This window comes from Capsicum annuum, chromosome 4 (assembly GCF_002878395.1).
Source record: "Capsicum annuum cultivar UCD-10X-F1 chromosome 4, UCD10Xv1.1, whole genome shotgun sequence".
Lineage (NCBI taxonomy): Eukaryota > Viridiplantae > Streptophyta > Magnoliopsida > Solanales > Solanaceae > Capsicum > Capsicum annuum.
Genome location: NC_061114.1, coordinates 199,323,169 through 199,338,379, shown reverse-complemented (window position 1 = coordinate 199,338,379; position 15,211 = coordinate 199,323,169).

Here is a 15,211-nt window from a genome sequence, read left to right as displayed (position 1 = left end):
ATTGGCATCATTGGAAAGATTATTCAATTTTCCACTCAACAAAAAATGAAAATATAAAAAATTCCACATGTACAAAAAGTGGATTCATCTTTCAAAGTAAGCTTCTAACATTCTTGGGATGATTTCAAGCTAGGTAGAGGTACAGGGTAATACAATATCTCCCCCTTGAGAACATTCGTCCTCGAATGAGAATGAAAATGTAGGGAGAAGATAAAATGATATACATACTGAACATAAATAACTGGAACATGACTGATAGCTAAATATATCATATTGAGCATGCATATCTGATGCATGTGTAACTGATTCATAAATGCATGGCTGAGTGTTCTGATGAACTGAGTTTCTCACAATAAGAATGCATATCTGATGCATGATTATATAAATAAAACCAATACATGGATACGTGACTGAATATGCAATGGTATTTAATACAAAGTTTATAATAGAATTTTTGACATAAAATAGATACGAAGCTTGAAACTGAAGTTTGAATGTGAAACTGAAAATCTTAAGGAGAACTATTACCTTGAGGTTGATCTAAGTTGGCGGAGAAGAGGTGAGGATTCTTGGTCCACATGTCTGCTTCTTCTTCCTAAGTATCTCCCTCAACAGACTGATGTTGGCAAAGGACTTTGACTAGAGGGACTTATTTGTTCCTCAGTCTACGAGTCTGATAGTCTAGGATTTCAACTAGAATCTCTTCATAAGAAAGGATATTTTAAACATCTATGCACTTACTGGGGATTACAACTATTGGGTCACCTATGCACTTCTTGAGCAAAGAGACATGGAAGACTAGATAAAATAAGGCTATATCTAAAATCAATTCAAGCTCATAGGCTACCTTTCCAAAATGACTGAGAATTTTAAAGGGACCGCCATATCGGGGACTGAGCTTTTCCTTTTTGCCGAACCACTTCACTCCCTTCATGGGACAGATCTTTAGTTAGACATAGTCACCAATCTCAAACTCGAGATCCTTTCTGTGAACATCGGCATAAGACTTGTGTCAGCTCTAGGCAGCCCAAAATCTTTCTCTGATCAACTGGACTTTCTTTAAGGAATTGAATACAAAGTCAGGCCCTATATAACTGAGGACTCACTAACTTCAAACCAACAAACTAGAGATCTTCATCTCCTACCATAAAGATCTTTGAATGGAGCAATTCGAATACTGGAATAATAGCTATTGTTGTATTCAAACTCAATCAAAGGCAAGTGATCATACCAACTACCCTTTAAATCAATTGTACATGCCCAAGCTTATCTTCTAGGGTCTGAATGGTCCTTTCTGCTTGACCATCTATCTAAGGATGGAAGGCTGTATTGAGATGAACCTGGGTACCAAGTCACTTTTGGAATGCTTTCCAGAGATGAGAGGTGAACTGGGTAGCTCTGTCTGAGATAATAGATAACAGAACACCATGCAATCTGACCAACTCTCTAATGTAGAGTTTGGCATAATCCTTGGCTGAGTAAGAGGTTTGGACTAGAAGACAAAGAGTTGACTTGGTCATCCTATCTATAATGATCCAAACTAAATCACGATGATGACGAGTATGAGGTAAACTCATCACAAAGTCTATGTTCACTTCTTCCAACTTCTAAGTAGGAATACTGAACTCTTGCATGAACCCACCAGGATTCTGATGCTCTATCTTAACCAACTGATATATAGAGCACTTAGCCACAAACTCAACAATATCTCTCTTTATCCCACTCCACCAATAGATCTCCTGCAAGTCACGGTACATCTTTGTGGCCCCTGGATGAATATAGTATTACTCACCATGTGCTTCTGCAAAAATTCGCTACCTTAAGTCATCTACACCTAGAACACTGAGATGACCCCAACAATGTAGAACACCATCTCTGCCTTGGGAGAAAACCTCTACTCTCTTATCCGTTACTGACTCTTTCAACTTGACTAGAATGGGGTCTTTATCTTGCTTTTCTTTCCCCTCGGAAACTAGAGATGATTCTGAACTACTTTGAACCCAAATGTCACCCTCCTCTATATTGACTAAGCGAATGCCTAGTCTGGCTTGATGATGGACCTCATGAGCTAAATTCTTCTTACTGTCCTCAATATGAAAACACTACCCATAGACAGTCTATTGAGATCATCAGCCACAACATTGGCCTTTCCCGGATGATAAAGGACACTCATATCATAATCTTTCACAAGGTCTAAGCACCATCTCTGATGAAGATTGAGATCTTTCAGAGAAAAGACATATTGAAGGATGTTATGATCTGTGAACACATCTACATGAACTCTATATAGATAATACCCTCAAATCTTCGAGGCAAATACCGTCGCTCCTAACTCAAGATCATAAGTAGGATAATTCTTGTCATAGGGTTTAAGCTGTCTGGAGTCGTAGGCTATGACCTTACCATGCTGCATGAGGTCACAACCCAAACCTACTTTGGATGCACCACAATATACTACGAACCCATCTGAACCATCTCAAAGAGCTAGGACTGGAGCTGTGGTTAGTTGAGTCTTCAACTCCTAAAAACTCTTCTCACAAGGATCTGACCATTGAAACTTGACTTTCTTCTAGTCAATCTTGACATAGGGGATGGAATCGAAGAAAATCCCTAACAAACCGTCTGTAATAGCCAGCCAAACCCAAGAAACTCTTCATATCTGATGGAGAGACAAGTCTGGCCCAATTTTTTACCGCTTCAAACTTTTGAGGATCAACCCTAATGCCGTCACTAGAAAAAATATGACCAAGGAATGTTACTGACCTTAGCAAAAACTCGCACTTAAGAATTTTGGAGAATAACTGATGATCTTGGAAAATCTGAAGTATGATTCTGAGATGGTCTGCATGATCATGCTTACTACGTGAATAGACTAGAATATCATATATGAAGACTATGACGAACATGTCCAAGTACTTCTTGAATACATGGTTCATCAAGTCCATGAAAGCTGTTGGGGCATTGGTAATACCAAAGGAAATAACAAGGAATTTGAAGTAACCATACCATATACAGAAGGCTATCTTTGGAATGTCACATTGTCTGACTCTGAGCTAATGATAGCCAAATTTGAGTTCTATTGTAGAGAAATAGCTACCACCCTGAAGTTCTTCAAATAGGTCATCGATTTTGGGAAGAGGATACTTATTATTGATCGTGACTTTATTGAGCTAACGATAATTAATACACATTCTGAGAGAATTGTCTTTCTTGCACGCGAATAAGATAGGTGCACCCCACGGGAATACACTAGGCCTGATGAATTGTAACACCCCGATTTGCTGAATCGAAATGCTACACGGTGCTCATGACCCCGTGGGACCACAAGCTAACCCATGACTGATATCTATACTTGTATAATGCAATCATGATATAATAATGCAGAATACATGGAACTGTAAGGCCATAAGGTTTAACTAAATACAATCATATGGGTGAAAATACCAAATTATACTCAATTTGAATATAAATCTGATCATAAATATGAAAGTAGATCTGAAAGCCTCTAAACTATCTGAATAAGGAGTTGAAAGAACATGTCTCCAAATAACTCTGTAAAACTAAACTGAAGAAATAAATAAATATATCAAATCGTATTGTCCTCGAATCAATGAGGACTCACTATGTCTCTGCGACTGGAATGCTATCGCTACTGCTGGCTTGGAGCTCGTGTCTCGGAACCTATGGTGTAACATGAAAAGAAAGCACCATAGTGCAAATGCATTAGTACAACTGGAGTACTGAGTATACGAGGAAGGTAGGCTGAACATAAAGAGTTTCATGCATGAACAACAATGACTGACAAATATGAACGTGGGAGTGTAAACACGCATATATAGAAACTGGGACCATGAATACATGGTAGCATGACCTGTAAGCTAATACATGGTTTATTGATAACTGTTATGACTGATACTGAAACAGATAACATAGATGATTGTGTCTGACAGTCCTGTATATACTGAAATCTAAAGAACACCTTGAGTTCTTTTACTGAGACTGATACTGAAACTATGGGAAGTAGTATTTAACCAACATGACCAATGTATGCCGTTATGGCTAAGCTGGGGTCCAATCTCTGCCTCGACTGGAGGGGTATCAATACCGTGCCACAGGTAGGGAAAGCCTATGAATTACCCTTATCTGGTGGGGACTTAATGAGAACGTGGGAACCCTAAACTAACAGGTTAAACCACCTCATCAATCCTAATCTGACGGGTTAAGATATCTCAACCTACGCTGGCTACGTAGTTCTAGAACATAAGGATTGCTACTATGAATCACACCCTAAACTGGTGGGTGAGTTCCTATCCTTTGGTTCACTCGGTACTAACCTCTACTCCCATCTGGAGGGACTGGACATGAGTAACTAACTGTGCATGACTTAATCTTACTGAATTCTGTTGACTGGTGGAATGTTACTGATATCTTACAACTAACTAAGATCATGAGGTTTTCCTGAGTCACATTACTGGCTGAAGTCTATGGAATCATAGCTTGACCTCGGATATCATGAAACATGACATGGATCTAAGCACACAGCTATAGTTTTCAGGTATAAGTACCCCCAGGACTCGATAGAAGGAAACCGACACACATGACTGACTTGATCTTAAGAGTAGAGTCCATAATTTATAATATCAAAAGTAGGGATCTCATACTAAGCATGGTTATCAACAATGTATTGCATGGAAAGGATTTCATATCACATGGAAGTACTTGCCCAATCTTAATATCATGTTCATTGGATAATCATATTGGCAACACATACTAATAGCATAGAAGTTCATATGGATTGCATGGTTATCATACATCATGTTCATAAGTAGGATTTGTAAGTAAACATAGCATAATCTCATAAGAATAGTTCATGAGTATTCCAACAACATTTACAAGGCACATTAACAACATATAGGTCATTGGAACGTAAGGGCATATCATGAATCCTTCACTTAGTCACAATTTAGCTATATTGCATGGTTTCTAGTTCCTTAGGCATTTTACCAAACACCTTACATGCAAATCTCAAGCATAGGTGAAATCACCAAATTATACATCATGAACAACCAAATTTACATGTTTCCAAGTCATATGATATCATGAATTCACAAAAACATATAAAGATTCCATTTTGGGAATCACCCTATATCAACAACATGATCATCAACACCCAACAATATAGAAATCATACTTTATAATGAAAAAGAGGAAAACAAACAAGCATCAACATGGGTATGATCATATCACCACAATCAACCAAGCTTTTGTATTTTAAAGATTGATTCTTGAACTCCACGGATGAAAGGAATCCGTGGATGAACACTACGCATACCTTAGTAGGAAGATTCTTGATGATTGACGGAGGAATTTCCTTGAAATCGGATCTTCAAGCTTAATTATGAAACCCTAGTTGTTTTTCTCCTTTAGTGCTCTTGGATGATGAGCTTTGAGATGAAAATAGGGTTGTAATATGTTTAGAAGCTATATATTTCATAGGGTTAAGTTTAGGGACATGTTAGGAGTATTTAAACACTTAATTACCTTTAAAATAACTCAAAATGGAGCGTTTTTGACACCTGGAATTGACTTAGGTGGTGCCCAAGTGATCGCCTATGCTTGGGTTAGGTGGCGCCTAACCAATCGCCTATGCTTGGATTAGGAAGCGCCTAACCAATCGCCTATGCTTACTAACTCTCATGAAAATGGGCATAACTTTTTGCTCGGTTATTGGATTAAGGTGAAATTGGTATCGTTGGAAAGCTAATTCGATTCTCTACAATTTAGTGGGTCTAAATAAGCCAAAATACCCTAGTAACATTGAGTTATACTCGTTCAAAGATGACCCTTTCAAAATCAAACACTCAAACTTAATGGATTCAAAATCTCTTAGCTTGTATTACCTTAAGTGACTCATATGAACATGCTTAATGCATCATAAGCTATCCTATCACTAGAATATTCATTGTAAGTCATGCACTCAAATATGAATCACATGATAGGAGATTTCATACGTAGAAATACTTATTCACTTCCTAGCTTAGAAACATGCAGGGTATTACAATATCTCCCCCTTTGGAACATTCGTCCTCAAATGAGAATTTACTGAGAAGGGAAACAAGACAATAGAACCTGAACTGAACATGAAGAAATGAAACTTGATCTCATGACTAACATGCTAAACATACTGAACTCGTGCATATCTGATGCACAGACAAGTGACATATGAATGCATGACTTAGTATGAAATGGTTAATAGGTACCAAGTTTATACTGGAAACATGAACATGAAACTTAATAAGCTTAAGGAGAACTGTTACCTTGAGCTTAATCTAAATTAGCGGGGAATAGGTGAGGATACTTGGTACGCATATCTGCTTCTTCTTCCCAACTAGCTCCCTCATGAGACTGATTTTGCCAAAGAACCTTGACTTGAGGGACTTCTTTGTTCCTCAATCTACGAGACTGATAATCTAATATTTCGACTGGAATCTCTTCATAAGAGAGGCTGTTCTGAATATTGATGCTTTGAATAGGGACAACAACTGCTGGGTCACCTATGCACTTCTTTAGCAAAGAGACATGGAAGGCTGGACGGACTGAGGCTAGATCTGAAGGCAACTTAAGCTAATAAGCTACCTTGCCAAAGTGACAAAGCATTCTAAAGGGATCCATATACCGGGGACTGATTTTCCCTTTCTTTCAGAACCTCTTCACTCCCTTTATGGAAGAGATCTTAAGATAGACATAGTCATTGACCTTGAATCGAGATCTTTTCTACGAACATTTGCATAGTACTTCTGTCGGCTCTAAGCAGCTCGGAGTCTCTCTCTGATCAACTAAACTTTCTCTAAGGCGTCGAATACTAAGTCAGGACCTATGACTGAGGCCTCACTAACTTCAAACCAACCAATCAGAGATCTACATCTCCTACCATAAAAAGCTTAGAATGGAACCATCTGAATACTAGAATGATAGCTACTGTTGTATGCAATTTCAATCAAAGGCAAGTGGTCATCCCAGCTTCCCTTGAAGCCAATTGCACACGCCCTTAGCATATCTTCAAGAGTTTGAATGGTCCTCTCTGCTTGACCATCTGTCTGAGGATGAAATGTTGTGCTGAGATGGGCTTGGGTACCAAGACCCTTTTGGAATGCTTTCCAAAAATAAAAAGTGAATTGGGTACTTCTTTCTGAGATGATAGATAGTGGAACACCGTGTAATTTGACTAAATCCCTGATATAGTGTTTGGAATAATCCTCGGCTAAATATGAAGTACCAACAGGAAGAAAATGAGCTGACTTGGTCATTCTATCTATAATGACCCAGACTGAATCATGCTGATGATGAGTTCTAGGAAAACCCATCTCGAAGTCCATGTTAACTTCTTCCCACTTCCAAGTAGGGATGGTGAACTCTTGCATGGAACCAGTAGGTTTTTGATGCTCCATCTTAACCTACTGACATGTAGAGCACTTAGCCATAAACTCTGCAATATCTCTCTTCATCCCACTCCACCAATAGATCTCTCACATATTGTGGTACATCTTAGTGGCCCCTGAATGAATAAAGTATTGCGCACCATGCGCTTTGCAACTATTCGTTGTCTCAATTCATCTATACCTGGAACACATAGATGACCCTGACAACGAAGAACACTATCTCCTCCTTGGGATAAAACCTTGAATTTCTGATTCTGAACTGACTCTTTGAGCTTGATAAGGCTAGGATCCCTGTCGTGTTTCTCTTTCACCTTGGAAACTAGAGATGACTCTGAACTAGTATGAACATATGCACCACTCTCTGAAGAATCGACTAAGCGAACACCTAGACTGGCAAGCTGATGGATCTCCTGAGCTATCTTTTTCTTACTATCCTTAACGTGAGAAATACTACCCATGGAGAGTTGACTGAGAGCGTCGGCCACAATATTGGCCTTGCCCGTATGATAAAGAACACTCATGTCATAATCCTTCAAGAGCTCTAACCACCTTATCTGGAAAAGATTGAGATCTTTCTGGGAAAAGACATACTAGAGGCTTTTATGGTCTGTGAAGACATCTACATGAACTCCATAGAGAAAATGCCTTGAAATCTTCAAAGAAAAAACTACCGCTGCTAACTCAAGATCAGGAGTAGGATAATTCTTCTCATGTGGCTTTAACTGTCTGGAGGCTTAGGCTATGACCTTACCATGCTGCATGAGGACACAACCTAAACCCACTCTGGATGCATCATAATAGACTACAAAACCGTCTGAACCATCTAGAATAGGAAGAATCGGAGCAGAGGTGAGTCGAGTCTTCAACTCTTGAAATCTCTTCTCGCATGAATCTGACCACTAAAACTTAATCTTCTTCTGAGTCAATCTAGACATAGGAGATGCAATAGAAGAAAATCCCTTGACAACCGTCTGTAATAGCCAGCTAAACCCAGGAAACTCCTAATATTTGATGGAGATACGGGTCTGGGCCAATTTCTTACTACCTCGATTTTCTAAGGATCTACTCTAATGCCATCACCAGAAATAATATGGCCAAGGAACGCTACTGATCTTAGCCAAAATTCGCACTTGCTAAACTTAGAGAATAACTGGTGATCCCTAAGAGTCTGAAGAACAATCCTGAGATGGTCTGCATGATCACGCTCTGTACGAGAATAGACCAAAATATCAGCTACAAAGACTATGGCAAACATGTCCAAGTACTTCTTGAGCACACGATTCATTAAATCCATAAAAGCTGTAGGGGCATTGGTAAGACAAAATGATAGGACTAAAAATTCATAGTGACCATACCGAGTACAAAAAACTATCTTTGAAATGTCATATTCTCTAACTCTAGCTGATGATATCCTGATCTAAGGTCTATCTTAGAGAAGTAATTGGCACCCTGAAGTTTGTCGAATAGATCATTAATCCTGGGAAGAGGATATCTGTTCTTGACCGTGACCTTGTTAGTTGACAATAATCAATACACATCCTAAGAGAACCATATTTCTTGCGTACGAATAATACTGGCGCACCCTATGGGGAAATACTGGGTCTGATGAATCCCTTATCTAAGAGATCTTTCAATTGATATTTCTGTTCCTTGAGTTCTGTTGGTTCCATTCTGTATGGTGGAATAGAAATAGGTTGAGTATTCAGAAGAAGTTCTATGTCGAAGTCTATTTCACTTTCGGGAGGAATGCCTGGGAGATCTTCGAGAAAGACATCTGAGTATTCATTAACAATAGGGACTGTTTCGAGGCTGGGAGATTTAGAACTAGAATCTGTAACATGCATGAGATGATACATAAACCCCTTAGAAATCATTTTCCTTGGCCGAAGGTAGGAAACAAGTTGACCCCTAAACGCTGAAATGCTACCCTTCCACTCTAGGACGAGCTCATTCGGGAACTGAAAATAAACTATCCTATTTCTGCAGTCGACTGTGTCATAGGAGGAATTAAGCCAATTCATACCAAGAATGACATCAAACTAAGTCATCTCTAACTCTACAAAATTTGATGATATGGATTTTTGAGATATCATAACCGGGCAGTTCCTGTATACCTACCGAGCTATGATGGTTTTACCCACTGGGGTAGAGACTGAGAAGGGCTCTGCTAGGACTTCAGGACTGATTCCAAAATCACTTGTTGTGTATGGAGTAACAAAACACAAAGATTCACCTGGGTTTAGCAAAGTATAAACATGAACATGCAAAATCTATAATGTACCAGTAGCGACATCAGGAGAATTTTCCTGATCCTACTGGGACTGAAGAGCATAGAGTCTGTTTGGGCGTTGCCCACTGGTAGCACTGGAAATGGCACCATGCTGGTTTGGCCAATTGGACTGAGCTATAGAATAATTTTGCTGACCCTAAAGACTTGATTGTAGACACTCTCTAATCTTGTGGCCTGGCTTGCCACAACCAAAATAGATATCACTACCGGCTCTGGAAATGCCTTTGTGGTTCTTACCACAAGTCTAAAAAAAGGGATTCATTCAGGCACTGCTAACACTGCCCTGAGATTTAGAGACTGCCCTTTGTTTCTATTACCGTCTCTGAACTTTGGCACTAAAGAACTGGCAGAGGAAGGAGCTAGAACAGCTGACTTGGAGCGAAATTGTGAACGGTTTCCTCCATCTGACTTGGGGTGAGCAAAGTTGAAATTACTTGACCTTGCTCTCTTGTTTTGCCTATCCCTAGTCTTAAACTTCTGCTCTTCTACTTGTTGGGCATGGGTCATGAGTCTTTCTAAGGTCATATCACCGATCATCATAGTAGACCTACACTCATTTACCACGCTACCGTTGACCCCTGAAATGAACTTGCTCATCTTAGCTCTATTGTCTGCAACCACATGAGGAGCATACCTGGCTAGCTGAGTAAATCTGAGAGAATACTTCCTAACCATCATATTCCCCTACCTGAGGTTGATGAACTTAAGAACTTTGGCTTCCCTCAGCCCTTGGGGAAAGAATCTGTCTAAGAAGGCTGTGACAAATTTATCCCACTCGATAGGGCCTATATCATCTAACCTCTCAAACTTCCACTGTTTGTAGCAATCATGAGGAACCTCCTGTAAATGGTAGGCGGCTAACTCAGCACGCTCAATAGAAGTAACACCCACGATGTCAATGACCTTCTGGACTTGGTCAATGAACTCCTGAGGGTCCTCATCATACTTAGACCCATGAAAAGATGGAGGGTTCATCCGGGTGAAGTCCCAAACCCTAGCTTCTTTGGGAGTGGCCATTGGATTAGCTAGAATAACTGGTGGCCGTTTATTCTGTGCAGCCATGGACTGAGTAAGTATGGTAAATACGACTCTAAACTCCGCAAGGGAAACATGTTCGCCCAAAGGATCTTCAGGCTGAGGAGCTGGCTGGTTTCTTCTCTTTGGGACGATGGTCTGGAATAAGAGAAGAATAGATTAGACTGAGAGTTTAACTTGTGATTATGCTCACTAGCATGACATGAATAATGAAGAAAGGGGACTGTTCCTAAAACATCTTATAGCCTCCCGCACATAAATGTGGCACGCACCACACCCACGTACAAGACTCTACTAGATACGACTTTCAGACTTCCTAGGACTCTATTGAACCTTAGGCTCTGATACCAAGTTTGTAACACCCTGATTCGCTGAACCGGAATGTTACCCGGTGCTTATGACCCTGAAGGACCACAAGCTAACCCATGACTGGTATCCTTACCTGTATACTGCAAATCATGATATAATAATGCGGAATACATGGAACTATCAGGCCATAAGGTTCAACTAAATTCAATTATATGGGTGAAAATACCAAATTATACTCAATCTGAATGTAAATCTGAACATAAACCTGAAAGTAGATCTGAAAGCCTCTAAACCATCTGAATAAGAAGTTGAAGGAACATGTCTCCAACTAACTTCGTAAAACTAAACTGAAGAAATAAATAAATGTATCAAATTAGATGTTCCTCGAATCAATGAGGACTCACTGTGTCTCTACGACTGGAATGCTACTGCTACTGCTGGGCTGGAGCTCCTGCCTCGAAACCTATGGTGTAACATGAAAAGAAATCACCATAGTGCAAATGTGCCAGTACAACTAGAGTACTGAGTATACAAGGAAGGTAGGTTGAACATAAAGGGTTTCATGCATGAACAACACTGACTAACTAATATGAACTTGGGAGTGCAAACGCACATATATAGAAACTGGGACCATGAATACGTGATAGCATGACCTGTAAGCTAATACATGGTTTACTGATAACTGTCATGACTGATACTGAAATTGATAACATGGATGACTGTGTCTGACAGTCTTGTATATACTGAAATTTGAAGAACGCCCTGAATTCTGTTACTGAGACTGATACTAAAACTGTGGGAAGTAGTGCTTAACCGATATGCCCCATGTATGTCGTTATGGCTAAGCTGGGGTCCAATATCTGCCCCGACGGGAGGGGTGTCAATACCGTGCCATGGGTAGGGACAGCGTGTGAGTGACTCTTATCTGGTGGGGACTCAATGAGAATGCTGGGAACCCTAAACTGACAAGTTAATCCACCTCATCAACCCTAATCTGATGGGTTAATATAACTGAACCTACACTGGCTACGTTGTTCTGGAACACAAAGATTGCTACCAAGAATCACACCCTAAACTGGCGGGTGAGTTCTCATCCTTGGGTTCACTCGGTGCTAATCTCTACTCCCATCTGGAGGGACTGGACATGAATAATTGACTGTGCATGACTTAATCTTACTAAATTCCATTAACTGGCATAATGTTACTGATATATGACAACTGACTAAGATCATGAGGTTTTCCTGAGTCACTTGACTTACTGAAGTCTATGGAATCATAGCTTGAGTTCGGATATCATGAAACATGACATGGATCTAGGCACACAGCTATAGTTTTCAGGTATAAGTACCCCCAGGACTCGATAGAAGGAAACCGACACACATGACTGACTTGATCATAAGAGTAGAGTCCATAATTTATAATATCAAAAGTAGGGATCTCATACTAAGCATGGTTATCAACAATGTATTGCATGGAAAGGATTTCATATCACATGGAAGTACTTGCCCAATCTTAATATCATGTTCATTGCATAATCATATTGGTAACACATACTAAGAGCATAGAAGTTCATATGGATTGCATAGTTATCATACATCTTGTTCATAAGTAGGATTTGTAAGTAAACATAGCATAATCTCATAACAATAGTTCATGAGTATTCTAACAACATTTACAAGGAACATTAACAACATAGAAATCATTGGAACGTAAGGGAATATCATGAATCCTTCACTTAGTCACAATTTAGCTATATTGCATGGTTTCTAGTTCCTTAGGAATTTTACCAAACACCTTACATGCATGTCTCAAGCATAGGTGAAATCACCAAATTATACATCATGAACAACCAAATTTACATGTTTCCAAGTCATATGATATCATGAATTCACAAAAACATGTAAAGATTCTATCTTGGGAATCACCCAATATCAACAACATGATCATCAACACCCAACAATCTAGAAATCATACTTTATATTGAAAAAGAGGAAAAACAAACAAGCATCAACATGGGTATGATCATATCACCACAATCAACCATGGTTTTGTGTTTTAAAGATTAATTCTTGAACTCCACGGACGAAAGGAATCTGTGGATGAACACTATGCATACCTTAGAAGGAAGATTCTTGATGATTGATGGAGGAATTTCCTTGAAATCGGATCTTCAAGCTTAATTATGCAACCCTAGTTGTTTTTATTCTCTAGTGCTCTTGGATGATGAGCTTTGAGATGAAAATAGGGTTGCAATATGTTTAGAAGCTATATATTTCGTAGGGTTAAGTTTAGGGATGTGTTAGGAGTATTTAAAGACTTAATTACCTTTAAAATAACTCAAAATGGAGTGTTTTTGACACCTAGAACTGACTTAGGCGGAGCCCAAGTGATCGCCTATGCTTGGGTTGGGTGGCACCTAACCAATCGCCTATGCTTGGGTTTGGCGGCACCTAACCAATCGCCTATGCTTACTGTCTCTCACAAAAATGGGCATAACTTTTTGCTCGGGTATTAGATTAAGGCGAAATTGGTATCGTTGGAAAGCTAATTCTATTCTGTAAAATTTGGTGGGTCTAAATCAGCCAAAATACCATATAAACATCCAGTTATTCTCGTTCAAAGATGACACTTACAAAATCAAACACTCAAACTTGATGGATTCAAAAACTCTTAGCTTGTATTACCTTAAGTGACTCATATGAACATGCTTAATGCATCATAAGCTATCCTATCACTAGGATATTCATTGTAAGTCATGTACTCAAATATGAATTACAGGATAGGATATTTCATACGTAGGAATACTTATTCACTTCCTAGCTTAGAAATATGCGGGGTATTACACGAATCCCTTATCTAGAAGATCCTTCAACTGCTTTTTCAATTCTCTGAGTTTTTCTGTGACCATTCTTCATGGATAAATAGATTTAGGATGAGTATCTAGAAGAAGATCAATGCCAAAGTCTATTTACCTTTTGGGAGGAATTCTTGGAAAATCTTCGAGAAAGACATCTGAATATTCATTCACTATAGGGATTGATTCAAGACAGGGAGTTTCAGAACTAGAATCCTTAACATGAACAAGGTAATAGACACATCCTTTATATATCATTTTTCGTGCCCAAAGGTAGGAAATAAGCTGAACTCTGAAAGTTGAAGTACTAGCCCTCCACTCTAGGATAGGTTTATTTGAAAACTGAAATTGGACTGTGGCATAGAAGGAATGATACCAGTACATACTGATAATGACATCAAAATCAGTCAACTCAAATTTGACTAAGTCCAATAAAGTGACTTTCTAAAATATCATAGCTGGGTAGTTCCGATATACCCACCGGGCTATGATGGTTTTACCTTCTAGGGTAGAAAATAAAAAGGGTTCTACTATAATTTTAGCACTGAATCTAAAATCGACTGCAGTATAGGGAGTAATAAAAGGCAAAGAAGCTCCTTGATCTGGCAAAGCGTAAACATACACATGAAAGATCTGTAATGTACCAGTAACTACATTAGGAGAATTTTCCTGATCTTGCTGGGACTATAGAGCATAAATTCTATTTGGGTGTTGCCCACTAGTAGCACTGGTAGTGGCACCCTACTAATTGGGGTGACCAGACTAAGCTACGGAATGATTCTACTGACTCTGTGGCCGGACTTTCCATATTTAAAACAAATATCACTGCCAGCTTTTCAAATACCGTGATTGCGCTTGCCATAAATCTAGCAAAGAGGATAGGTACAGGAACTACTAATAGTGCCCTGAGACTGATAGACTTGCGCTCTATCTTTGTTACCATCCCTAAACTTAGAAACTGGAACACTGGCTGGAAAAAGAACTGGAACTGATGACTTAGGATAAAACTAAAAATGGTTTTCTTCTTCTGATTTAGGTGGAGCAAGGTTTAAAATACCTGTCCTTGCTCTCTTATTCTGCTTCTCCCTCATCTTAATCTTTTGCTCTTCTATCTGTTGAGCATGAGTCATAATCCTAGCAAAAGCTATGTCACTATTCAACATCACAAATCTACACTCGTTGACCACACTATCATTCACCCCAGAAACAAACTTACTCATTTTGGCCCTGCTATCTGCAACCACATAAGGAGCATATCTGACTAATTAAGTAAACTTAAGAGAA